Source organism: Stegostoma tigrinum, unplaced genomic scaffold, assembly GCF_030684315.1.
Source record: "Stegostoma tigrinum isolate sSteTig4 unplaced genomic scaffold, sSteTig4.hap1 scaffold_89, whole genome shotgun sequence".
Taxonomy (NCBI): domain Eukaryota; kingdom Metazoa; phylum Chordata; class Chondrichthyes; order Orectolobiformes; family Stegostomatidae; genus Stegostoma; species Stegostoma tigrinum.
This window is the reverse complement of record NW_026728814.1, coordinates 695,120-720,986: the sequence shown is the minus strand read 5'-3', so window position 1 is coordinate 720,986 and position 25,867 is coordinate 695,120. Positions and strand designations below refer to the sequence as shown.

General features: G+C 46.4%; 1 long non-coding RNA gene across 1 annotated transcript; it reads left to right on the top strand.

Annotated features, from left to right (window-relative positions):
* Positions 1-287: 287 nt before the first annotated feature.
* On the top strand, positions 288-24,892 carry LOC132209351 (uncharacterized). The gene is made up of 3 exons (XR_009445442.1): positions 288-501; positions 4,416-4,500; positions 24,798-24,892. It is a non-coding gene; the product is annotated as an uncharacterized LOC132209351 (long non-coding RNA).
* Positions 24,893-25,867: the final 975 nt, after the last annotated feature.

Below are 25,867 nucleotides of genomic sequence, written 5' to 3'. Positions count from 1 at the left end.
ATGCGCAAACCTTGGTCTCAGCGAGTGGGCACTGCCCGCGTGGATGATCACGTGGTTTACACTGGTTCTGTCCCTTGTTTGCTCCGAGATAACAAACTGTGAGGCTGGATGAATACAGCAGGCCAAGCAGCATCTGAGGAGCACAAGAGCTGACGTTTCGGGCTAGACCCTTCATAGGAGCAGCTGCCTCCGCCCAGTTCGCTAGCACCGCCCCTGTGCTCCGATTGGTCCAACGCTGATATCAATCACCCAGGTCACCGAACGTAAATTGGAGCATGCGGAGTGCTTCTTGTTGTCATCAGAAGCTTGCGTTTTCAGTCCAGGAGAAACGAAACTTAGAACTACATTGAGAGGATGTACACTAGAGACCCTGGGATTTTAATAAGCTTGAAAGAGCTGCCTGCAGCTAAAAGCTAAAGATAGCTCTTGACGTTGCTCTGTCAGCGAAGAGAGCAATGTTGGTGAAATAAACGGAATCAATATCGACATAGCAGTCCTCAGGTAAGATGTCACAAGGATGTCATAAAACGATATTTGATACCAGGCACTTTTGGACATATTAGGACAAGTGACCAAAAACTGGCCAAAGAAGTAGGTTTAAAGGAATATCCTGAACAAACAAAGGGACTTTGAAAACCATGGATGTTCAGGGAGTAAATTCAAGAGCTTATGGCCTTGGAAACTGAAAACATGAAAAAGGTGGGAGAGTTAAAACCAGAAATCCACTGGAGGTTGGAAGTCAGGGAGAACAAATGTCTTGAAGGAAAAACCAAAAGAACCGTCGATGCTTGAAAGTAGTAACACAAACAGAAACTGATGAAAAATTCAGCATGTCTGGCAGTGCCTGTGGAGAGAAAGCAGAATTATCGTTTTGGGTCAGGTGAACTTTCTTCAGCTCTATCTCAATGGGCTTTCAGGCTGGGGAGATTATCAAAAGTAGGTGTGATGGCAAAATTTCAAAATAAGGATATGAATTTCAATATCTTGGTGCTTTGCCTCCCAGAAAATGTGTGTGTGAGTGAGCACAGAATGGAAAAGCACCACGATATTGAAATGGTGAGAGTAAACACATGGGCAGCAGGTTTTTGGATGACCTCAAGATTATAGGGAAGTAGAACAGAGGATGCCAGCTCGGAGTGTGTTTGGGGAGTTTCATCAAGAGATATCAAAGGAATGGATGTGAGTATCAGCAGCAGATGAACTGAGATGGTACTGAGGTTGAAATGTATGTGTTCTTTGTGATGATGGGGTTGGGGGTTATGTAAGTTGTTTGGAAATTCACACAGGGGTAAAATATTGCACAATATTTGTGAGCAGTGTGGTTCAGCTTCAGCCAGTTACTAGGAAGAGGGATGAAGTCAGTGGTGAGGGAGTGGATTTTGGCTGCCAGCCTGGGATTGACATGTAGCATTGTCTTTTTAAATGTGATAAACTACCCTCTCCAAGCAGGGGTGGACTTGCAGCAGAGTTGAGTTGTAAACCAATGATCATTTTTCTTGAGACACAGTGTGGAGATTTTTTTTCTTCTGTTGTGGAGCAAACTGCAGTGACAAACTCAGAAAGCTGTTTTGAGTTGAATGCAGGTTATACTGTACATTTCAATAACTAGACAGTGAGTTCTGAAAGGACCCATCGTAAGTTTTGCAGCCATGGCCTTCAAACTTTTCCTCTAACTTTAGTTTTTATCTTCTGATTCTAGATGCCTTCCATTGCACCACCTGTTTCTATCTCCATCCTAAAATCCACAAACCTGACTGTTCTGGTCAATCCATTGTCTCCGTTTGTCTCTGACCCACCGAACTTATCGCCATTTATCTCGACTTTATTTTCTCCCCCTTGGTCCAGGAACTTCCCACCTACATCCATGACACCACCCACGCCCTCCACCTCCTCCAAGACTTCTGATTCCCTGGTCCCCAACACCTCCATATTTCTGAAGAAGGGTCCAGACCCAAAACATCGGCTTTCCTACTCCTCTGATGCTGCTTGGCCTGCTGTGTTTCTCCAGTTCTACACCTTGTTGTCTCAGACTCCAGCAGTGGCAGCTCCCACTGCCTCCATCAGCATTTATGACTGGTTGTAGTAGGATTGTTAGCCTGTTGATCTTTCAATCATTTCGCCCTGGCTGCAAAACATTAGTTTTGTTGTTTGTAACGCAAACTGTTGAATGTTGTATCTATAACAGTAAGTGCAGTGTAATTCAGCTGCCTGTCCCCCAGTTCATACCGAGTCTCCATTGCCCTTGTACGTCATGACCCACTCAGTTTTCTGATGTGGCAACACTTCCATTTTAATATTCTGATTCTTCTGATGGTTTTACCATAGTGTCACATCTCCAATTTGTCACATTCCTCAAAACCCTTTGATATATTCATCTGAACCTTTTTCCTTCCAGTAGGAGCATTTTTGGGCAGCATGGTGGCTCAGTGGTTAGCACTGCTGCTTCACGGCGCCTGGAATGTAAGTTTGATTCCACCCTTGGGTGACTGTGTCTGTGGAGTTTGTGTATTCTCCCTGTGTCTGCGTGGGTTTCCTCCAAATTGTCTGTGTTTCCTCCCACAGACCAAAGAGGTATAGGCGAGGTGAATTGGCCATGCTAAATTGCCCGTAGTGTTGAGGGATGTGTAGATTATGTGGGTAATAGTGGTATTGGTCTGGATGGGATACTCTGAGGGTCGGTGTGGGATTGTTAGGTTGGAGGACTTGTTTCTGCACTGTAGGAAGGTTTTAAAAGTGAATGTTTTTCTCCGTGACTATGATTAAGAGCTCTGTAGTGTCAATGACGCCAGTGTTATGTTGTTTGGAACCAATGCATTTGTGAACCTTGCGCTGCCATTCACTTCTCAGTGTTTGGTGCTCCATGTTGGAGGGCGTTTGAGCAACTTTGACACACATTTTTGGAATTTATTCAAAAACACAAATTGCTGAAGAAACTAAGCAGGTCTGGCAGCATCTGTAGAGTGAAGGCAATGTTAAGCTGTTGGATCCAGTGACGCATTTTCAAAGCTCCCAGTTTCTCCAGCAATTTTTCTTCTTGTTTCAGAGTTCCAGCATGCACGGTTCTTTGTTTCATTGAAAATTCAGTTAGTGCTGATTCATTTCTGAAGAAACTCAGCAGGCCTAGAGCATCTGTGGAGACAGAAAAACAAAGTTAAGGTTTCAAGTCCAGTGAGACCCTTCTTCAGAACTGAAAAGGATTGGAAAATGATCTTTTTAATCCCTTGACAGAGGTGGGGGAGTGGTGACAGAAAACAGAGTGTGGGGATGCAGTGCAAAATACAAATCGGCTTTTAATTGTGGTCAAAGAGAAGCAGATGTACAATGGGAATAAATAAAGGTGTGAACAGGGGAGACTGATTCTCTCTATTGAGTGCAATGTTAACAAGATACAAACAAGACAAGGTCACATCATCTGCATCATTTTGTACCAACTATGTCTCCATTAATAACTCTGAATGTCTTGCGCATACATGACCATTCTTATCTATCTGCACACACACATTGATTAAACAGTATATATAAACTCATTTCTCCTCCATTCCATTTCAATCTATCGTATTTTGTTTACATTGTCACTCGCCATTCCTTCAGCCAAATTTATTCTGTTTCTTTCTCTGTGTTTTATTCTTGAAGAAGGAATTGCCTACTGGACGATATCAGGTTAGTTCAGTCCAGTCTGCACAGCCACCGTTCTCCTCTTCCTTACTGTTTCTTAATCAATCGGCAACTTCAGAAGCAAATTATTGAAAATGTTGTGTTAAAGATAAAATATTGCCTTATTAGAGCAGTGAGAGGAAAGTTCAGCGACATCCACATTTCTTGTTATTCTTCTGGGCAGTTGTGGCCAGAGACAGTTTTTAGATGGGCAGCTGTTGTGGTGGAGGAAACTTCAGTGAGGTAACAAATTCTTGATTGGCTCTGAGGTGCACGGTTACATATGGCATCGCATGTGGATGACATGGCAGAATCATCGAACCTGTGCAGAGAAAGCATCACCTTTCTCCTCTGTCTCTATCATTGTGAGACGAATTGGAGATGGGCACTGAGACCAACAGCAAGTGATGTCAGCATCCCACCCAGACCAGGTATTGTTGTTATATTAAAAGTGTCAGAGTGAAAGGGGTTAACTGGAGCTGTTTGTTCCGTGACTCTAATTAATGTCAGTCTCCATGGATACTAACTGTGTCACTGGAGGGTTTCCCTTGTCTATTAATAAGAGCTTTCTTTCAATGCGTTATCCCACATTATCAGTGGCTGTGCAACACAATTGGGATGTTCCAATTATGGATCAGAATGTGAGAACAATGGATGGGAATGTTACAACAACGTACCAGAATCTGAGAGGAATAGATTGGAATGTTCCAACAATGGACAGGAGTTTATCAAATGGCCTTCACTTGCTTTCTATCGATCAGATACCATTAACATGGCGGATCGAAGCTGTACTGATGATTATTCAAGCGGGTTACTATCCCATCCTCGCTTTTGTTGGTGTTCCCGGTAAGTCTCTCTAAATCTGTCCATATATTAATTTTGTCAAACTTTGTGAACAACATCTCAATTTCTGTGTTTGTTTGGCAAAGATGGAAACTGTTGTATTCACTTTCAATTACAAACTCAATTCTTATTCAATGACTTTTTTTCATATTCACTTACAAACATCTGAGGATGAATAAAAGTGTTCAGAACCACCATTGGCCCATTTTGCCCTGAGCTGTTTCGTATCATAATATTCACTTTATCACCAATAATATTCCCAGTTTTCACTTCTGCCTCAGTGCTCTTTCTGAATACCCCATAATCTTCTTTCCAGTTGTAGCCGTCCTCTGGCCACACTTGAAGTCACTAAAATTTTGATTTATACTTATTCTTATCTCTACCTGGACCTATGCCAGTAGCAAACTGTGAAGATAGTTTGATTCCAAAATGAGATGGTCACAGCTTTGTGTCACCAGTTACAGCGTACTCCATCGATGGCCATCAAATGACAGTTTCATGGAACGCTTTAGATTCTAGAACTCTCCGAGCAGGAGTGAGTGCCTTGTCCATCATCTCCTAAGTCAGTGCTCCGATATATTCACTTGGTGACAGAGGCCATCTCTCTTCACCTCAGCCCCACTGCTGACTGGGATACATTACTCTGTCTCCATAGAAGAAGATGCAGAAAATCTTCCAGAAATTCTACAGGACAGTGACTTTGAAAATGAGAAACTGTGGGAGATTAAAATTGATAAAGAGGAATTACTCAAAACTAATTGAACTGAAGTTTGGTACGTTGCTCTGGTATGTCCTAGAGAACACATGAAGGTGCTAATAGTGCTCGTGAAAGAGTTACAGGGTCAGACAGCTCTTCAGTCTAATCAGTCCATGTCAAATATAATCCCAAACTATCCTAGCCCCACCTGCCTGGGCTTGGCCCATATCTCTCCACCTATTTCCTGTTCATGTACTTATCCAAATGTCATTTAAAATTTGTTACTACAAGAGAGAATTATTGATTACCATTCAAAATTCTTTAGATTCTGGAATTTCTGGTTCCTACACTGTGGAAAGTAACTGTTATGACCCAAATAAAAACTGGAATGGGAGGAAAAATAAAATCGAATTAAATTTGGACAACCTGATGTCAGTTATGAGGAAAATACTGGAATCTTTTATGAGGACTGTGAAAACTAAACGTTTGGGGAGTCATGATATGATCTGGCAGAGTAAACTTAGATTCAGAAAAGGGAAGTTATCTTTGGTAAACCTGTGGAGTTTGTTTCAGTAAAGCATCCGTAAATTATAGGTGTGTGCCCAAATTATCCCTAGAAATGTTTTCCATTGCTGCTTCACCATCTTCCCCGCTAGGATGCGAGTCCGATTAACTCTGGCCACCTGCTCCCTCATGATTTTTTTTAGTTTCATGAATCAATTATAATCATGGCGTATCCCAATGTGAGCAATGCATTTAAACTGAAAGAGGTCGGTTTGAGAGACAAGACATTCAGAAATATTGGAGTATTTATTAACTCAGTATATGTAATATATGAATGAGAGCAAGAGAAAGAGAGAGGACTAGATTATCAACAGAAGGAGATGTACTTTCCCATTTGTTTTGGCAATTCCTGTGTGTTGCAGTCTTCTGCCCAGTGCATGTAAGACTGAGTAATATGCGTATAATGGTTGAAACATCCACAAATGAGAACCAGTGGGAGTGATGTATTTGAATTGACAGAATACTTTTGAATTAGTTGCACACATGTCAGTGAGTAAAGCTGGAGTTCAGAGGAAACGGGAAATATACTACATGGATTGAGAATTGTTTATTTGAGGCAATACAGAGAGTTGAGCCCTTTTCCAGACGAAATGCTGTTACGTGTGGGGTATCACGTTATCAGCATTTGGACCACAGTAATTTGAAAGGCAAACAAACAATTTGGATGTGGCCAGCAATAGCATACATCTCATTTTGTAATGATTAAATGGTGTGAGGTTGGGAAGTGCTGTTGTCCAAAAGGACCTGCATGTCCATAATCATTGGTCGCCAAAAATAGTACATACAGGGGTGTCAGGAATGAGGGAAGTAAACGGCATGTCGTCCTTCATTGTAAGATGATTCCAGTAAATAAATAAAACCATCTTTCTGCACTTGTAGAGCCTAGATGAGAGAGTATTTATGGGCATTGTGTAGAGATTTGATCTCTTTTCGAACGAAAGATCTTGCCACAGACACGGTACAAATGAACATCGCCAGTCTAATCCCTGAGATGATGGTACCATGAGGAGAGAGTGAAGAAACTGAGTATTTACTCTGTAGCGCTGTGCGAGAATAAGAGATAATTGCATTAAAAGTTGAGTGTTGGCAGTGAGCACTTATGTCCAAGGAAGGCATTGATAGTTTGAGAAATCCCATACATTCCCCATGTAAGTACATATGGAATTTACACATAAAAATGACATTGAGCTTAGCAGCAATTGAGAGAGGATGGTAGACTCTGAATGAACTCTCCCCACATTAACGTGTGACCCTACACTGGATGTCATATTGTTCACAATGCCAGCATCAGCCGTAATACTCACCTTCTGAAATGGTGAGACATCCCAACCAGATTCTGATCTTCAGAGAGAACCCAAGTCTGTCTTCTCGGAGGATGCCACTTTGAGATTTTTCGCAAAACATTAGGCTTCCCACCTCAAAGCTAGAAAATTGCATTGAAGTCCCACATGTGTACCATGAGCAATGGATGCATGAGGAGTAGTGTGAAGCAGATGATCTCTGCAGCCTCTACCCCATTTGCTTGTCATATTGGAGCATCAGTTACCTCGCTCTGTTTCCATGTAAGTGACTGTGTGGGCTGAATTGCCTCCTCCTGTTCATATGTCAGTGACTCAAGGAGCTGTACAGCAGGGCCAAGTGCCTAATTGGGCTTCCCCAGGTTCCTGTGTAATTGCACAATGTGCGAACTAGTGAAACAATGCTGTAACTGTAAGACGTTATTTTCTCCTGGTTTCTTTTCAGAGAGGGATTGAACGAGCAGCAAAAAGCTGTCTGGTTAAGACCACTTGAGTAAATAGCTTGAGAGGCCTCAGACTTCTTTTAAAGCAGCCTGAATGAGTGCAACCAGCTCTCAGAGACTAGAATTTTGCTGTTTCGCTTTTCAGTTGCATTAGTAGCTGTTGGGGTCTCAACAGAGGTGGAAGCTTCAGTGAATGTTTTCTGGCTGCAGAATTTTCTGTGGATGATTTGTTCTCCTACTAAATTGGAGGAGGGCATGTGCAAACCTGTGTCTGAATATCATTTCTTGCCAAAGAGTGTGATTATGGGCTGTGACCATATTGGAACAGTTAATAGTAATACTTGCTGTAACTATTACATTGTTCGGTGTTCCAGCAGAATTAGGTTATTCTAAATTCCTCTTTCTTTGGTTGTATTTTCACTACAGTGTTTAAATAAATTGTGTTTCGCTTAAGATCTGTCAACTATTTCATTATCTTAGCTCTAAATAAATTTCAACAGAAACGCACCACAGCCTTCTATGGAAGATAATTCCCACTCCAAATTCCCTTTTAGAATTCCTTCCTATCCATTCTGCAGACTCAGAAAGTCACACAGCACAGAAACAGACCAGTAAGTTCAACTAGTCCACGCTGACTCGATATGTAATCTGATCTATTTCCATTTGCCAATATCTGGTCCATATCCCTCTAAAACTTCCCTATTCATGTATCAATCAAGATGCTTTTTAGCTGTGTAATTGCACTCACCTTCACCACTTCTGACAGCACATTCTGTTCACACACCACTCTCTGTATGAAAACATTGCCCTAAGCTCCCGTCTCAGTCGTTCCCCTCTCACCTTCAATCTGAGCACTTTACTTTTGCCCTCCCCTGTCCTGAGAAACATACCTTTGTTATTCAGACTAGTCATGCCCCTCATGATTTCATAAACCTCTGTCATGCCACCCCTCAGCCTCTGACACTCCAGGGGAAAACATTTCAAACTGTTCAGCTTCTCCGTCCAGTTCAAAGCCTCCTGTCCACGAACATCTTTGAAAATCTTTTTTTCTCAAGTTTAACAACTTCCTTCCTTTTAGCAGAACCAAACAAAATGTACACAGTATTCTTAAAGTGGCCTCATCAACGTCCTGTGCAGGATCAACATGCCATCCCAGCCCCTATACCCAATGCTCTGACTGATTAGGGCGAGCATGACAAACATGTCCTTCAGCATCCTGTCTACCTGCTACTCTACTTTCAAGGAACTAAGTGCCTGCACCCAAGGTCTCTTTATCTGGCAACGCTTCCCAGGGCCCGAGCATTAACTGTATATGTTCTGTCCTGCTTCACCGTAACAAATGCTAAAACTCTTATTTATCTTAAGTAATTTCTATCAGCCGCACCTTGACCCATCTGCCCATCTGATCAATGTCCCATTGCACTCTGAGATAATCTTCACCACTGTCCACTGCACCACTTTTTAATGTGATCTGTAAACTTATCAACCATGTCTCTGATATTCACACCCAAATCCTTCATATCAATGAGGGAAAGCAGTGAAATCAGCACTGATACTTGTGGCACACCACTGGTCATCGGCCTCCAGTCTGAGAAACAATACTCAGCCTTCAAGTCAATTTTGGAATTCAATTGGCTAGCTCCCTCTGGATCCCATGTGAACTACCATTAATAACCTGTCAACCATTTGGAACATTAGCGAGTTTTGAGAAGATTTGTAGCTCAGGTCGAGGTTCTGGATGTGAGTTTGCTCGCTGAGCTGGAAGGTTCGTTTTCAGACGTTACGTCACCTTTTTAATTTTTTTTATTTGAAAAAATATACTTTATTCATAAAGATGTACAAAAAAAACATATTTATACACCTACGCAATCATGCAAGCCGCTCCGCCTTACCCAGGGGTTACGTGCACCAATTAAAGGAAAAAAAACAAACAAAGAAGAAAAAAAAACAAAGCAAAGAAAATACCCCGGTAGTAGTCACCCGCCACAGTCCCATTTGGCCCCCTGACCAGTTGGGGAAGGCGCCAGCTAGGCCCAGTTACCAGATCGGGCCCTTTTTTCTATTCTGGATGAGGGGTTTCATACCGTGGTCTTTCCCCACCGCGCCTTGGCGGCAGCTGCTCCAAGCTTTAGCACGTCCCTCAGCACGTAGTCCTGGACCTTGGAGTGCGCCAGTCTGCAACACTCGGTTGGGGTCAGTTCTTTCAGCTGGCAGACCAGCAAGTTGTGGGCAGACCAAAGAGCGTCTTTCACCACATTGATGGTCCTCCAGGCGCAGTTGATGTTGGTCTCGGTGTGTGTCCCGGGAAACAGCCCATAGAGCTTGGAGTCCCGTGTCACGGAGCTGCTCGGGACGAACCTCGACAAATAACACTGCATCCCCCTCCAGACCTCCTGCGCATAGGCACAATCCAAAAGGAGGTGATCGACAGTCTCGCCCCTTGCAGCCACCTCGAGGGCAGCGTGCGGTGGTGCAGAGATTCCGGGCATGCATAAAGGATATCACTGGCAGAGCCCCTCTCACCGCCAGCCAAGCAATGCCCTTGTGCTTGTTTGAAAGTTCTGGCAATGAGGCATTCTGCCAAACGACTTTGGCAGTCTGCGTAGGGAACCACACGACTGGATCGACCCTCTCATTTTCCCGAAGGGTCCCGAGGATACTACGTGCTGACCACTGCCTGACGGCCTTGTGGTCAAAGGTGTTTCCCTTCAAAAATTTCTCCATGATGGACAGCTGGTACGGGACGGTCCAACTACTCGGAGCATTCCGCGGCAACGAGGCCAGGCCCATCCTTCACAACACCGGGGACAGGTAGAACCTCAGTAAGTAGTGACACTTGGTGTTTGCGTACTGAGAATCTACGCACAGCTTGATGATGCCGCGCGCAAAGGTAGCCGTCAGGGTGAGGGTGGCATTCGGTATGCCCTTTCCCCCAATTTCCAGGTCTTTGTACACGGTTTCCCTGCGGACCCGGTCCATCCTCGACCCCCAAATGAAGTGGAAGATGGCCCGGGTGACCGCAGTTGCGCAGGTCCAGGGTATAGGCCAGCCCTGCGCCACATACAACAGCACCGAAAGCCCCTCTCACCTGACAACCAGGTTCTTACCCGCGATGGAGGGGGACCGGAGCGTCCACCTGCCCAGCTTCTGCTTCAGTTTGGCGATATGCTCCTCCCAAGTCTGAGTGCACGCCCCAGCTCCACGGAACCAAATACCCAGCACCTTCAGGTAGTCTGTCCTGATGGTGAAGGGGATGAAGGAGCGGTCGTCCCATTTCCTGAAGAACATGGCTTCACTCTTACCCCTATTGACTTTGGCACCCGAGGCCAGTTCAAACTGGCCACAGATGTCCAACAGCCTACTCACCAACCGACAATCGGTGCAGAAGACGGCGACATCGTCCATGTACAGGGAGGTCTTGACCTGAAGGCCTCCACTGCCTGGGATAGTCACTCCCTTCAGGCTCGTGTCCGTCCTGATGGATGCGGTGAAGGGCTCCACACAGCACACGAACAAGGCAATAGAGAGCAGGCAGCCCTGCCTGACTCCAGATCTGATGGGAAAACTGTTCAATTCCCACCTGTTGATCGAGACTGCACGAACGATGCTGGTGTAGAGCAGCCGGATCAAATTGCGGATGCCCTCCCGTCACCCCAATTTGGAGAGGATGTCCCTCATGTAAGCATGAGAGACCCTGTCGAAGTGCTTCTCCTGGTCCAGGCTGATGAGGCAGGTGTCCACCCGCCTGTCTGGCACGTAGGCGATTGTATCTCTGATGAACGCGAGGCTCTCAGCAATCTTCCTGCCCGGCACAGCAGAGGTTGTGTCAGGGTGAATCAGCAACTCCAGGACAGACCTGACCCGGTTGGCTATGACCTTGGCCAGGATTTTGTAGTCCACGTTCAATAGTGAAATGGGACGCCAATTCTTAATTTCTTCCCTCTCCCCCTTCCTCTTGTAAATGAGGGTGATGATGCCATTGCTCATGGACTTGCGCCCCGTCTGCAGGGGTGCTGAAGATGTCGAGCAGCTTGGCGTCCTTCAGCGTGCCCATCAGGAATCTGGACGTTACGTCCAGTTGACTCCCCCCACCCGCTGTCCCCACGCCGGATCTTCCATCTGCATCGATGATGCAGTTGAAGTCTCCACCTAGGATGACCGGCCTGGACGTAGCCAACAGTTGTGGAAGCCGCTGCAGGACGGCCATCCGCTCACTCCGTACCGCTGGGGCGTACACGTTGATCAGCTTCAGGGAGCGTTCCTGTAGGTGACATCAGCCACTAGGAGGCGCCACCCCACCAACTCCTGAACTTGTGAGATGGTGAAGTTGCGCCCCCGCAGCAGAATAGCCAGGCCCAAGGAGCGACAGTCGTTACCCCCCAAGCAGATTGAAGGCCCACAGGTCCAGGCGCTGGACCATTTCCCGTACCCGCTGAGGTGTGGTATTCCGCACTCCTGCAGAAACAGGAGGCCTGCCTTGATGGTGGTCAGATAGGCCAACGTGGACACACATTTTGCAGTGGACTTGATACTGCGCACGTTAATGGTCGGAACTCGTACCCCCATTGTGGGCAGTGACCACAGTACCCTCCCCAAGTCCAAGGTCTAGCCCATCCATCTGTCCCTTCATGCCCATTGCCCGGGCTAACTGCTGGGCGCTCTCTGGGCTGAAGAAACCGTCTGTGCTGTCTTCCAGGTGGCATCCCCCCAGTTGGGGGTACTGATGCAGTAGAGTCTGGCTCTGGGTCAGGCTGGGGACGCGCTGTTTCCTCCTTCCCGCCTGGAAGTTCCAGAGGTCCCTCCCGGGCCCCAGCAGCGCGTGGCTGGGTGCCGGAGGGAGACTCAGGATGTCTCCCGTCACCTGGAAGCAGGGTGCTGCTTTTCTTCTCCCTTGAGATCTTTAGCTTCTGTTTTGGGCGGGCCCCATCCAAATCTCCCTCATCAGAGGAGCTTTTATAGCCCCCCTGTAGCTGCCTCTTCCCGCCTGATGGTTGCGGTTCCTGGGCTCGCCGACGCACTTACTCCTCGCTTTCCGGACCATCGTCCACTCCCCTGGGTCGCCTGTTGCCGCCTCCATCGACTCCAGGCTGTCGCGGGGGAGCGGAGCTTGGAGGGTCGCTTTGCTGGCCTCGGGCCCATCCTGCGGGTCTGGGCCCTCCTGCATGACTTGGCCCACCTGCACATTAGTGGGGTCACTGCAGGGCCCTGGTGCCTTCCTCTTCTCCGGTGGGGGGCTGGCCCCGCATTTCCCCTGCCAGCGATCTGGGCGTAGGTGGTCCCCTGCCGTGGGCTTGCCCTATCGATGTGGCCCGCTTCCCCGCAAAGGTTGCAGCTTTTTTCCTTTGGACATTCCTTTGCAAGGTGTCCCTCGTTCCTGCAGATGGTGGCTTTGCAGTCGGCCGCCACGTGACCTGGCCTACCACAGGCATGGCAGACTTTAGATTGCCCTGCGTACGTCAGGTAGCCCTTGCTCCCGCTGATCGTGAAGCTGGACGGTGGGTGTACAATGTTCCCGTCCGTGCCCATTCTCAGAGTCACCTTGACCTGCCTCTCACTGGTCCAGATGCCAAAGGGGTCCATGATGTCGGTTAGGTCCCCTTCAACCTTCACGTACCTTCCCAGGAAGGTCAGGGCATTAACTGCCGGGACATGCGTGTTGTATATGTGAACAGTCACCATACGGCTCGGCTGCGCTGGCATCACAAACAGCGGGACAACGGTCAATACAGATAGGGGGCCCTCACCTCCTTTCTCCTTGAAAACCTCCAGGAAGCGTTCAAAAAGCTGTGCACTCCTGAAATTTACGTCGTGAAAACCTCCACCGGGGAAATCCTGCAGGCAGTAAATGTTCACAGCAGCGAACCCACAACAGTCCAACAGGACCCTCTTCACAAAGAAGATGCGGTCCAGTGGTGCCTTCTTCACAGAGACACAGACGGTGTTCGGGACCCCCTGACCTGGGGCACGAGCACTTTCCGCAGCCGTCGTTGCAGGTTGGCTGCTCCCCTGAACCAGCGTTAGGCCGAAGCCAGCATTAAGATCCACCAGTTGCAAGGGTGCACTGCCAACCCGACGTCTTCCTTCCACCTCCAACACAGCGCTCTCCTCCTCCCGGTCCACAGAAGAGTAGGTCTTTATTTTGTTCCAGATGTAAGCTGGTTCACTGAGCTGGAAGGTTTGTTCCCAGATGTTTCGTCACCATTCTAGGTAACATCAACAGTGAGCCTCCAACGAAGCGCTGGTGTTATGTCCGTCTCTATTTTTCTGGTTCGGTTTCCTTGGGTTGGTAATGTCATTTCCTGCGTTGGTGATGTCATTTCCTGTTCTTTTCTCAGAGGATGGCAGATTGATTTGGAGCCAATGTGTTTGTTGACGGAGTTCCGGTTGGAATGCCATGCTTCTAGGTATTCTCGTGCGGGTCTCTGTTTGGCTTGTCCTAGGATGGACGTGTTGGCCCAATCAAATTGGTGTCCTTCCTTATCTGTATGTAAGGATACGAGTGACAGTTCCTCCTCTTCTGTGAATGCTATGCCAGTAAGGGTATTATTGATGTCTTGAATGTTTCCTCTAAATTGATTTGTTTAGTGATGACAAAGGTGTCATCCACGTAGCAGACCCAAAGTTTGTGTTGGATGATTGGCAGAGCTGTTTGTTCCAGTCTCTGCACTACTGCCTCTGCTAAGAACCTTCAAGGCCATCAATTATACCCTTACTGGCATAACATTCACAGAAGAGGAGGAAAACGACAACAAACTGCCATTCCTAGATGTCACAGTAGAGCGAACAGCCAATGGTGAACTTCAAACCAGCGTCTACAGGAAAACAACACATACGGAACAAATACTGAACTACAGGAGCAACCATCCCAACACGCACAAACGAAGCTGCATTACAACATGATTCCAATGAGCCACCACGCACTGCAGCACAAAGGAACTACGCAGAGCAGAGGAAAATCACCTATACAGTGTATTCGAAAAGAATGGGTCCCCTATGAACACAGTCCGCCGACTCCTCAGCAATAAACCCAAACAAACAGACAAAACGGTCTCAGAAACCATAACCACGCTCCCCTACATCAAAGACATTTCCGAAATGACTGCCAGACTACTTGGACCTCTTGGCATCAGGGTAGCCCACAAACCCACCAACACACTAAAACAGCAGCTAATGAACTTAAAAGACCCTATACAGACAACAAATAAAACGAACGTCATCTACAAAATACCTTAAAAGAACTGTGACAAACACTACATTGGACAAACTGGCAGAAAGCTAGCCACCAGGATACATGAACATCAATCAGCCACAAAACGGCATGACCCACTATCACTCGTATCCTCACACACAGATGAGGAAGGACACCACTTTGATTGGGACAACACATCCATCCTAGGACAAGCAAAACAGAGACACGCACGAGAATTCCTAGAGGCATGGCATTCCAACCGGAACTCCATCAACAAACACATTGATTTGGAGCAAATCGACCATCCCCTGAGGAAAAGAACAGGAAATGACATCACCAACACAGGAAATGACATCACCAAGCCAAGGAAACCTAACCAGATAAACAGAAAGCGGGACATAACACCAGCGCTTCGGAGGCTCACTGATGATGTTACCTTTAATGGTGACGAAACGTCTGAAAACGAAACTTCCAGCTCAGCGAGCAAACTCACATCCATTTGGAACATTATTGAGCACGTTCCTGAAGCCCATATAGAAGACGTCTGCCACACTGCCTTCAACAATTTTCTTTATCACCTCTTCAAACTAATCAATTTAGTGAGACAAGCCATTCTTACCATCCCTAATCAATGCTTTCCTTTCCAAGTGCACGTAAGTCCTATCCCTCAGAATCCCCTCCAGCAACTTCCCCAGCACTCACTTCAGGCTCACTGGTCTAAGATTCCCTGGCTTGTCGTTCACTGTTTCCTTTTTCAGTCCCACTCCTCCACTGGTCACAAGAAATTTTAAATGTAACCAGATTGGTGATGTGGCCGATTGATGTTGTTCTCAGATTGGATCAGGGTCAGAGTAAGGACCGAATCAGGCAGTTTTCCTTAATCTGCCAAAACAACATGTTTATGACCAAAACAAATTTACTCAAATGATGATGGACTAAAGAATGAAACACGCGCACGCGCGCGCGCGCGCACACGCGCACACGCGCGCGCGCGCACACACACACACACACACACACACACACATTTCTGCTCTCACAAGTTCTTGGGAATGGAGTTATTTCCTGGAGCAGTTAGATTTGGCTGAATTCCCTTTGCTTCAGGCAGGTGGAGATTCCAATGAATCCTTGTCATGAATTCTCAGGAGTGGTAAAGATGATTGGTGCGCTTTCAGCTCTCACACGTTGATGTGATGAGGAACAAGGAAATAGAGAGGGACCAACAGGCTGTTGCTTTTGAGGCGGGTTGCATTTTTTTTCCATCTGAGTTGAATCGCGCAATAATGTTATCCAACCCCCAAACTTGAACATGTGAGGTCTCCTTGAACATTGTCTGAATTATATGCTTCCATCATATTCCCTGCTTCATGTAGGTGTATCGTTGCTCCTGTGAAACACAGAGCCATTTCCTTAACAACAAATGGCCCCACTTGTCTTAAAGATATGTTTATATGTGCCTGCATAATTTAAAAATAACATGTTTAATATCTTCACAATATCTATGTTAAAATGAATCTGTCTTATTCCCAAAGAAATACAGAAATTACTGGAAAAGCTCAGCAGCCTGGCAGCATCTATGAAGAGAAATTAGAATTAATGTTTCAGGCCAAGTGAACCTTCCTCAGAACCTGTTTTTTTTTGTTTTTACTTTATTTTCCCAGTTTTATTCTTTCATACAAGAGCAAATATCTCTCAGGTTTTCATCATTTACACTCTCCTCCGGATCATATATGGTCAAGAGCATTTCTCATTCTCAGGCCGAAACTGTTAATCCTCCAGAAATGTAATGCCTTCATCACAGGTCAGTATAGAGAGAACCAGCTCTGAAAAGTTTCAATGGCCATTTTTTTTTGTTCAGTTGAGGGAATCATAACTACAGATAGTGCACCAGGTGGAATCTCAGCATTGTCCTCTACAGAAGCAGGGAAACTTGCCGAAGATCATACCCAGCACCCTTTGCAAGAAACAGCACTAGTCCATTTAATTTCCAAATCATTTGCGATATCTTCAGACAGACTTCGTATGATTTATGTACCAGAACACACAAATCCCTCTGCAGTACCGAGCTCTGCGTTCTCCCCCAAGTTAAATAATCTACTGTCGTTTTATCCTTTTTCCCAAAACACAAACATCCCATAACATTGTACTGATTTATTTGCATTGCTGAAAGTTTGCTCACTAACATCCCCTGTCTGTAGCCCATTGTACATGATCTGCCTCCACTTGATATTTTATTGGATGACTACACTGGTGTGCGTGGAAATTCAGCACCAACCTTTTCAGACCTTTGTCCAAATCATTAATCTAGAGTGTCAACTGTTCATGATCTCACAATGATCCCTGAGGAATTCCACTAGATGCAGCTTTCCAACCTGAAAATAAATTATTATCTCGAATCTGCATTTCCTGTTAGCTAACCTGGCCTCACTGTGTAGCAGCCGAGAAAGGTTGCAGGGCCTCTCCTGTGATGTGCAGCTGGTTGTTGAGGTGTTTCTGAGCTCAGCAATACACCGTGAGGGCTATTTGTCGTCAGATCATCAGGCAGAGGTTGTACTGCCAATGATTCCGATCCTTGAGCGTTTAAAAGACAAGCACAGAATACAGACTGACATTTGAGTAGAATATTGCACGTCAAAAATGCTACCTTTCAGAATCTGTGATAAATCTAGTCTGCCATCTCAATCAGGTGCACAATTTCCCCCGGAAATGTATTGAGGAGGAGGGGAGATTTCCGACAAGCCTGGTTTACTTTTGTCTCTTTACAAACACCACAAGTGCAGATAATCTTAATGATTAATTTCATTTTTGGCTGTCGGTGCTGTATGGAAGAATTGCCACAATTGGTACACAATAAAATAAAATAAAATGACTTTGATGAGTGACCTTACAGACGTTTGTAAAGTTAGAAGGGGCACAGATGTGTAAAGAGCCAAGGTCTTTTCCCCGGGTATGGGGAGTCCAAAACAAGAGGGCACAGCTCTAAGTAGAGAGGAGAAAGGTTTAAAAGGGACTTAAGGGGCAACATTTTCATGCAGAGGGTGGTGTGTTTATGGAATGAGCTGCCAGAGGAAGTGGTGGAGGCTGGTACAATTATATTTAAATGGCATCAGGGTGACTATATGTTTAGGAAGGTTATGGAAAGTTATGGGCCAAATGCTGGCAAATGGGCCTTGATTTATTTAGGATGACTGGATGGCATGGCCGAGTTGGGCCGAAGGGTCTGTTTGCATGCTGTATATCTCTGTCTCTGACTCCATGCCTGAATACTTTATTCTAATCCTGTGTAACTCCGGAGGGAAGTTAAATGATCTCCTATATCGGTATAACAACCAGGACTGTTTGAATTGGGACTTACTTTCCTTTTGTAACAACCTCGAGGGGTGGACTGAGAGAACAACACACAGGATAGGAACTGCAGTTGGCCATTCAGACACTCTGGCCTGCTGCTCAGTTTAGAAAGATTATGACTGATCTGTTTGTGGCTGAACACCCCTTTCCTGTGTAATCCCTGTAATGGACGCTCCTGTCCATTAAAGTTCAGTTGAGCTCTGCCTTCAATATCTTCAGTAACCCAGTCTTCACTGTTCCCCGGGGATGGGAACTCCACAGACAGCAAAATATTAAAGAGAAAAATACATTCGTATCTCAATCTTAATTAGGAGACTCCTTAAAGTGTGTTAACCTCACAGCAGGTTACCTCCTCTTTAAAGAGCACAAAAAAGACGAGCAGATGTAGGTCATTCATTACCTCAAACCTACTCCACATTCCGATTGCCTCAGTTCAGTAAATTATTTATCAATCTCAGCCATTTTGGGAAAATATTCCCGATACCTTCAGACCAGATAGCTTGAGAAGTTGGAGTAGATTTGCCATTTGGCCCATCAAGTCTGCTCTGCAGTTCGATTATGCTTGACATGCTTCTCAAAACAATTCTCTTGCCTTCTCACCATGACCGTTGATCGGCATATTCATGAGAACTTATCAATGTGTGTGTGTGTGTGTGTGTGTGTGCGCGCACGCCAGGAGACAGGGTAGTCATGGAGGATTCTTCTTTTGACTGTAAGCCTGTGATTTAGCAGTGATCCACAGGGATCGGTGGTGGATTTACTTTTGTTTGTCATTTAAATAAATGATTTAGATGAAAATTGTAGAAGGCATGGGTATCAAGTTTAAGGATGCCACTGAGATTATTTGAACTGTTGACAGGGAAGGTTATCCAAGATCACAAAGAGATATTGATCAGCTGCATGAATGAATCATAAAGATGGACAGTATGGGAATAATCCCTTCGGTCCAACATGTCCATGCTGACCAGGTATCCGAAATTAATCTAGTCCCATTTGTCAGCATTTGGCCTATATTCCTCTGGACCCTTCCAATCCATATATCCATCCACATACCTTTAAATTGGTGTTTTCACAAGCTTCCAACATTTCATCCGGCAGTTCATTCATATGTTTTTAAAATCTCTCCCCTTGTACCTTAAACCTGTACCTTCTAATTTTTGACTCCCCGTACTCTGGGGGAAAAAAGACCCTGACTATTCACCCTATCCATGCCCTTCATGATTTTATAAACATATGTAAGGTGCACATTTTACTCCAATCAACACGAATGGCTGTGCTTTCTGTTATCCCGGGCCTGAATTCTGAAATTCAACACTGATACCACTTCCTTCTCGGTCAAGTCACAATTCGAGGAAAGAAAATCGTTCATCTAACTTGTTGAGATATTTTATGAAATGCATCTGTGGGATTTGAATCTTGACCTTTGGGCCCAAAGATGGAGACACTACTACATTAATGCAATGACCCCTGAATCTGTTACATTACTCTCCTGTGTATTTGCTCATCAACCTGTTCTGACAGGCTGTGACACACCTCTGCAAGTGGAAGGACTTGAATCCAGAAGTTTTGTTTCAGAGCTGGTGACGTTGCCACAGGCTCAGGGATGGGAATATAATCCCGAGCTCTGGCACAGAGGTATTCTACTCATTACACAAGACTGAAGTCATGCCCAGATTTTTGGGTCACATTTTGCATGCCAGCTTTCAGCTGAGTTTGGATTTCTCAAATTCTGGTTAACTTTACTGAATTACACAGGGAAGATTTTTCAGTGTTGAACAATTGAAAGGTACTTGCCCCAAATACAGGATGTTGAGGGCATGTGCTGTCACATTGAGATAAATTATTAACATCTTTAATTGCTTGGCTATGATTTCCAGCTTTCGCGGTTATTTTCTTTAACCCTCCCTCGACTAACGCCTTCTCCCATCGCCAACACATCCTCTCCTCCAGGACACCACCACAAGGCCTCCTACACTCCCTCAACACCTTCATCTCCAACTGCCGCCAATACATAGAACATAGAACATTACAGCACAGTGCAGGCCCTTCGACCCTCGATGTTGTGCCGACCTGTCATACCGATCTCAAGCCCATCTAACCTACACTATTCCATGTACGTCCATATGCTTATCCAATGACGACTTAAATGTACCTAAAGTTGGCGAATCTACTACCGTTGCAGGCAAAGCGTTCCATTCCCTTACTGCTCTAAGTGAAGAAACTACCTCTGACATCTGCCCTATATCTTTCACCCCTCAATTTAAAGCTATGCGCCATCGTGCTCGCCATCACCATCCTAGGAAAAAGCCTCTCCCTATCCACCCTATCTAGCCCTCTGATTATTTTATATGTTTCTATTAAGTCACCTCTCAACCTTCTTCTCTCTAATGAAAACAGCCTCAAGTCCCTCAGACTTTCCTCGTAAGACCTTCCCTCCATACCAGGCAACATCCTAGTAAATCTGCTCTGCACCCTTTCCAAAGCTTCCACATCCTTCTTATAATGCGGTGACCAGAACTGTATGCAATACTCCAAGTGCGGCCGCGCCAGAGTTTTGTACAGCATCACTATAACCTCTTGGTTCTGGAACTTGATCCCTCTATTAATAAAAGCTTAAACACTGTCTGCCTTCTTAACAGCCCTGTCAACCTGGGTGGCAACTTTCAAGGATTTGTGTACATGGACACCGAAACATCAATTGCCTCAGCCTCTCCACCCCTCTCACCCATTCCAACCTGTCCCGTGCAGAGCGTGCAGCCCTCCGCTCCGTCCTGTCCAAACCCACCTTCACCATAAAACCCACAGACAAGGGAGGCGCAGTTGTATTATGGCACACTGACCTCAAAATTGGTGAGGACAGGACCAGCTCTCTGACACCACTTCCTTCCGCCCCCTTCATCATGACCCCACCCCCAACAAACAAAACATCATTTCCCAGACCATCCACAGCCTCATCACCTCAGGTGACCTCGCAACCACAGCCTCCAACCTCATTGTTTCCCAACCCTGCACCACCCGCTTCTATCTCATTCCCGAAATCCAGAAACCTGACTGCCCTGGTTGACCCATTGTCGCCACCTGCTCCTATCCCACTGAACTTATCTCCACTTAGCTCGATTCCACTTTATCCCCCTTGGTTCAGGAATTCCCCACCTATGTCTGTGAAACCACCCACGCCCTCTACCTCCTCCAAAACTTCCGATTCCCTGGTGCCCAAATCCTTATCTTCACTATGGACATCCAGTCCCTATATACTTGCAATCCCCATGCAGGTGGCCTAAAGGCCCTCCGCTTCTTTCTGTCCCGCAGGCCTGGCCAGTCCCCCTCCACTGACACCCTCAACCATTTTGCTGAACTCGTCCTCACACTTAACAACTTCGCCTTCAATTCCTCCCACTTGCTGCAGAAAAACGGGGTTGCCACGGGTACCCGCTTGGGCCCATGTTATACCTGGTTCTTTGTGGGGCGTGTGGAAAAATCCCTCTTCTGAAGCTACGCTGGCCATGTAACCCACATCTTCCTCCGTTATATTGATGACTTTATCGGTGCTGCCCTGTACTCCCACGAGGAGCTCGAACAGACCATTTTCTTCACCAACACCTTCCGCCCCAACCTTACGTTTACCTGGATCATCACTGACACCTCTCTCTCCTTCCCGGACCTCTCTGTTTCCATCTCTGGAAACCCCCTGGAAATCGATATCCATTTCAAGCCTACTGACCCCCACAACTCTTCCCACCCATCTTCCTGCAAAAATACTGTCCCCTTTTCCCAAATACTTCGCCTCTGCTGCATCAGCTCCTGAGATGACGCATTCTACTCCCAGACATCACAGACATCTTCGTTTTTCAAGGGCCGCAAATACCCCTCCACAATGGTCGAAAATCCCATCGACCACATCTCCCATGATTCCCACAAGTCACCTCTCACACCCTTTGCCTGCAATAACAACAAAAGTAGAATCTCCCTCCTCCTCACATTCCACCCCAAGAACATCCGGATCCAATGCATCATCCTACAGCACTTCCACCACCTGCAATCTGACCCCACCACCAAAGACATTTTTCCCTCCCCAACCTTATGTGCCTTCTGGAAAGACCACTCTCTCCGTGGCTCCCTTGTCCACTCCACACTGCCCATGAGCCCCATCAGCCGCAGAAATTTTTAATGCAACTGCAGGAAGTGCTACACCTGCCCCGAAACGCCCCCAACCCCCATCGCAGGCCCCAAGCCACCTGCCCAGACACACCCCCTCACCCCCATCCCAGGCCCCAAGAAAACTTTCCACATCAAACAGATGTTCACCTGCACATCTGCTCATGTGGTATATTGTATGCCCTGTTCCTGATGTGGCCTCTTATACATCACGGAAACCAAGCAAAGGCTCAGAGACCGCTTTGCAGAACAACCATGCTCGTTTCGTGACAAACGACTGCACCATCCAGTCGTGAACCACTTCAACTCCCCCAACTCTTTGGACGACATGTCCATCTTGGCCCTCCTGCAGTGCCACAATGGTGCCATCTGAGGGTTGCAGGAACAGCACCTCATATTTCACTTGGGAACCCTGCAGGCCCAATGGTATCAATGTGGACTTCACATGCTCCAAAATCTCTCCGCCCCCAACTGCACCCCAAAACCAGCTCAGCTCGTCCCCGCCTCCCTAGCCTGTTTGTCCTTTCTCCCACCTATCCATTCCACGCACCTCAACCCTCACCCCCACCTCCAACCTACCAGCCTCACCCCGTCTCCTTGACCTGTTCGTCTTCCCTTGGCTGACCAACCTCCACCCTAACTCCCCACCTACACTCCCCTTTACTGGGTCCACCCCCACCTCCATGACCTGTCCGTCTCCTCTCTGCCAATCTGTTCCTTTATCCATCTTCCACCTGCATCCCCCCTCTCTCTTTATTCATTCCAATATCCCCTTCCCCTCCCCCATTTCTGAAGGTGTTGCACCTTCGCCAGTTACAGGGCAAGGGCCGTCGGGTTGTGGGGCGGGGTTGGGGGTGAATGAATTGTCGACCAGTGTATCCCGGAGGGAATGGTCCCTGCAGAAGGCAAACAAGTGTGAGGGAATTTGTGTCTGGTGGTGGCATCTTGCTGAAGTTGGCGGAAATGGCGTCTGATGATCTTCTGGATATGGATGCTGGTGGGATGGTCGGTGAGGACAAGAGGAACCCCATCCCTGTTGTGAGAGGAAAGAGAAGAATTGAGGGCAGAAGTGTGGGAGATGGGTCGGACCTGTTTGAGCGCCCTGTCCACACGGAGCTGGGGAATCCTCGGTTGAGGAAGAAGGTGGACAAGTCGGAGGCTCCCTTGTCGAAGATGTCCTCATCTGAACATATGCGATGGAATTGGAGGAACTCAGAGAATGGGATGGAGTCTTTACAGGAAGTGGGATGTGAGATTGGATAGTTCAGGTAGCTGTGGGAGTCTGTGGAATTGGAATGGATATTAGAGGCCAGTCTATCCCCAGAAATGGAAACAGAAATGTTTTAAAATGGAAGGGAGGGGTCGGAGGTCGACCAGGTGAAAGTGAGGGCAGGGTGGAAATTGGAAGTAAAATATTTGCAGTTTTCCAATTTCAGATCAGAGAGAGAAACAGGGCCGATGATATCATCGATGCATTGGAGAAAGAGTTGACAGTGGGGGCGAGAATAAGACAGGGAAAAGGAATGTTCCACGTACCCCATGAAGAGACAGGCTAAGCTCGGGCCCATCTATGTTCCTATGGCAACCACTCTTAGCTTATAAAAATGCGTCTCCTCACCACCGGCTGGTCTGGAATCCACCCACAACCGGAATCCTCCTGCCCACGCAAGGAAAACCAAGCTCAGGGTCTTTAGGAAAATAAAGACGGAGTTTGTAGGCCTTCTGGAGATGGGAGGGCCTTTCAAAACATGTCAGGTTTGGTGGTGAGAATATCACTCACTGGGCTGAGGGGTGGCAGACTGTGTTTAATTTGCACAAATGCGAGACATTGCTTTTGGTAAAGCAAAAACGGACAGGACTTATACAGTTTACATTAGGACATTTGGTAGTGTTGCAGAACAGAAGCCCTGGGTTTACAAATCAGTTCAGTGGTGTTCACTTCACGGAGCCCCGTGCTGGAGAGATACCTGGTCCGGGTTTATGGATCAATGCACTGGTGTGGTCTGCACAACTCCCCATGCTGGACTGATATCTATTTGACTGATGAGGCCTGCACAGTGCCCCACTCTGGACAGGTTGCCGGGTTGTATTGAGCAGGACACTAGCCTGGTCTGCACAGTGCTCCATGCTGAACAGATATTCCATCTGGGTTTGTGGTGTATGGGCTGGTTCTGTGAGGTGGATTGAGGATGTGAGATAATTGAACACTTCAGCTGATCTGGCAATGCCTCTAATTTGTGTTTGCCAGTTGTGTTGAGTTTGGGGAGAGATTTCCAACGTGAGGCTGAGTGGGTCTAACCAAAACTGATGGACAGAAGGGCCTTTGTGATGTGGATCTTTATGACTCCATCACATGCCATAACTGACATTCCCCGGAACATTCTTTAACCCGCATTATTTGTGAACAATTGACTGTCAGTTAATTGAACAACAGATTAGATCCCGAGGGAAAGGATCCAGTTCCAGGGAGAAGGAAACACTGTTTCTAAATCCACCCTGGCATTTAAAGGAGTGAATACATTTTCCCTGCGCTCATATTTCTTCACAACCAAAATTGACGACAATTTCGATTAAGAGAGAGAAATTTCTAACCTCCATTTGTCTTCAAGGAACTGGGGGATATTCCTTCAGGACGTCAACGTCATCGCCCTCTGTATCACAAACTGTCAAGAAGTGACCTGTGCCTGCTTTTGAGTGATTGTGGGTGAGAATCTTCTCGGATACATCTATTCTTATAGTTTTGCCTTTGTGTCTTTCGGGAGGGAGATTTTCTTGTGTTTTACATTGCATATTTGTAAAATAAAATTGAGACATTGCTATTTGCTATTTCAGCTTCATTTTCGTTTCAATAAATCAGAGATACATTTGAAAATGTCACCGGGGCCTCAACCAAACTGGTTACTGTGCCTCCAGGCTGTTGCTATTTTCTATATTTTTTCCTTCCTCACAGTTAAAGTCGTGACGACCCACGTGCTGCTTTACAAAGATTGTGGATTGTCTCCTTGTGTCAGATGTTACCTGGGTTCCATGGGAGTGGCGGATCTACTGGTCATTATCCTTGACCTGATATTGAGACACATTCCCATTGTTTATCGGGAGCAGTTTAAATTCGTGGAGTCCATCCCCGTATGTAATATCCACGCCGTCCTGCTTTCTGCAGCCACTGACTGTTCTGTCTGGTTCACCGTCGCTTTCACCTTTGATTGATTTGTGGCCATTTGTTGCCAGAAGCTGAAAAGTAAATATTGCAGTGAGAAAACGGCGGCTGTGGCTGTGGGAACAGTGACTGTGCTGAGCTGTTTAAAGAACATTTTCTGGTATTTTATGCTCAGAACTCACTATTGGCTGGAGAACAACCCCTGGTTTTGTTATGGAACAATCGGCTTTTATGACTCTCGTGTCTGGGTCACAATCGAGTTCCTCTACCACATTAAAACCCCGACTCTCCCATTTCTCCTGATTCTGTTGCTCAATGTTTTCACCGTCAGACACATTTTAGTGACCAGCAGAGCCCGCAGGAGACTCCGGGCTCACACCGATGGGGACGGTCAGTGTGACACAGAAATGAGAAATCGAAAAAAATCTGTCATTTTACTGTTTGTGATCTCGGCCAATTTCATCCTTTTATGGTCAATGTTAATGTTGTATTCTGTATGGGACAGGATGTTTTGGCTTGGGT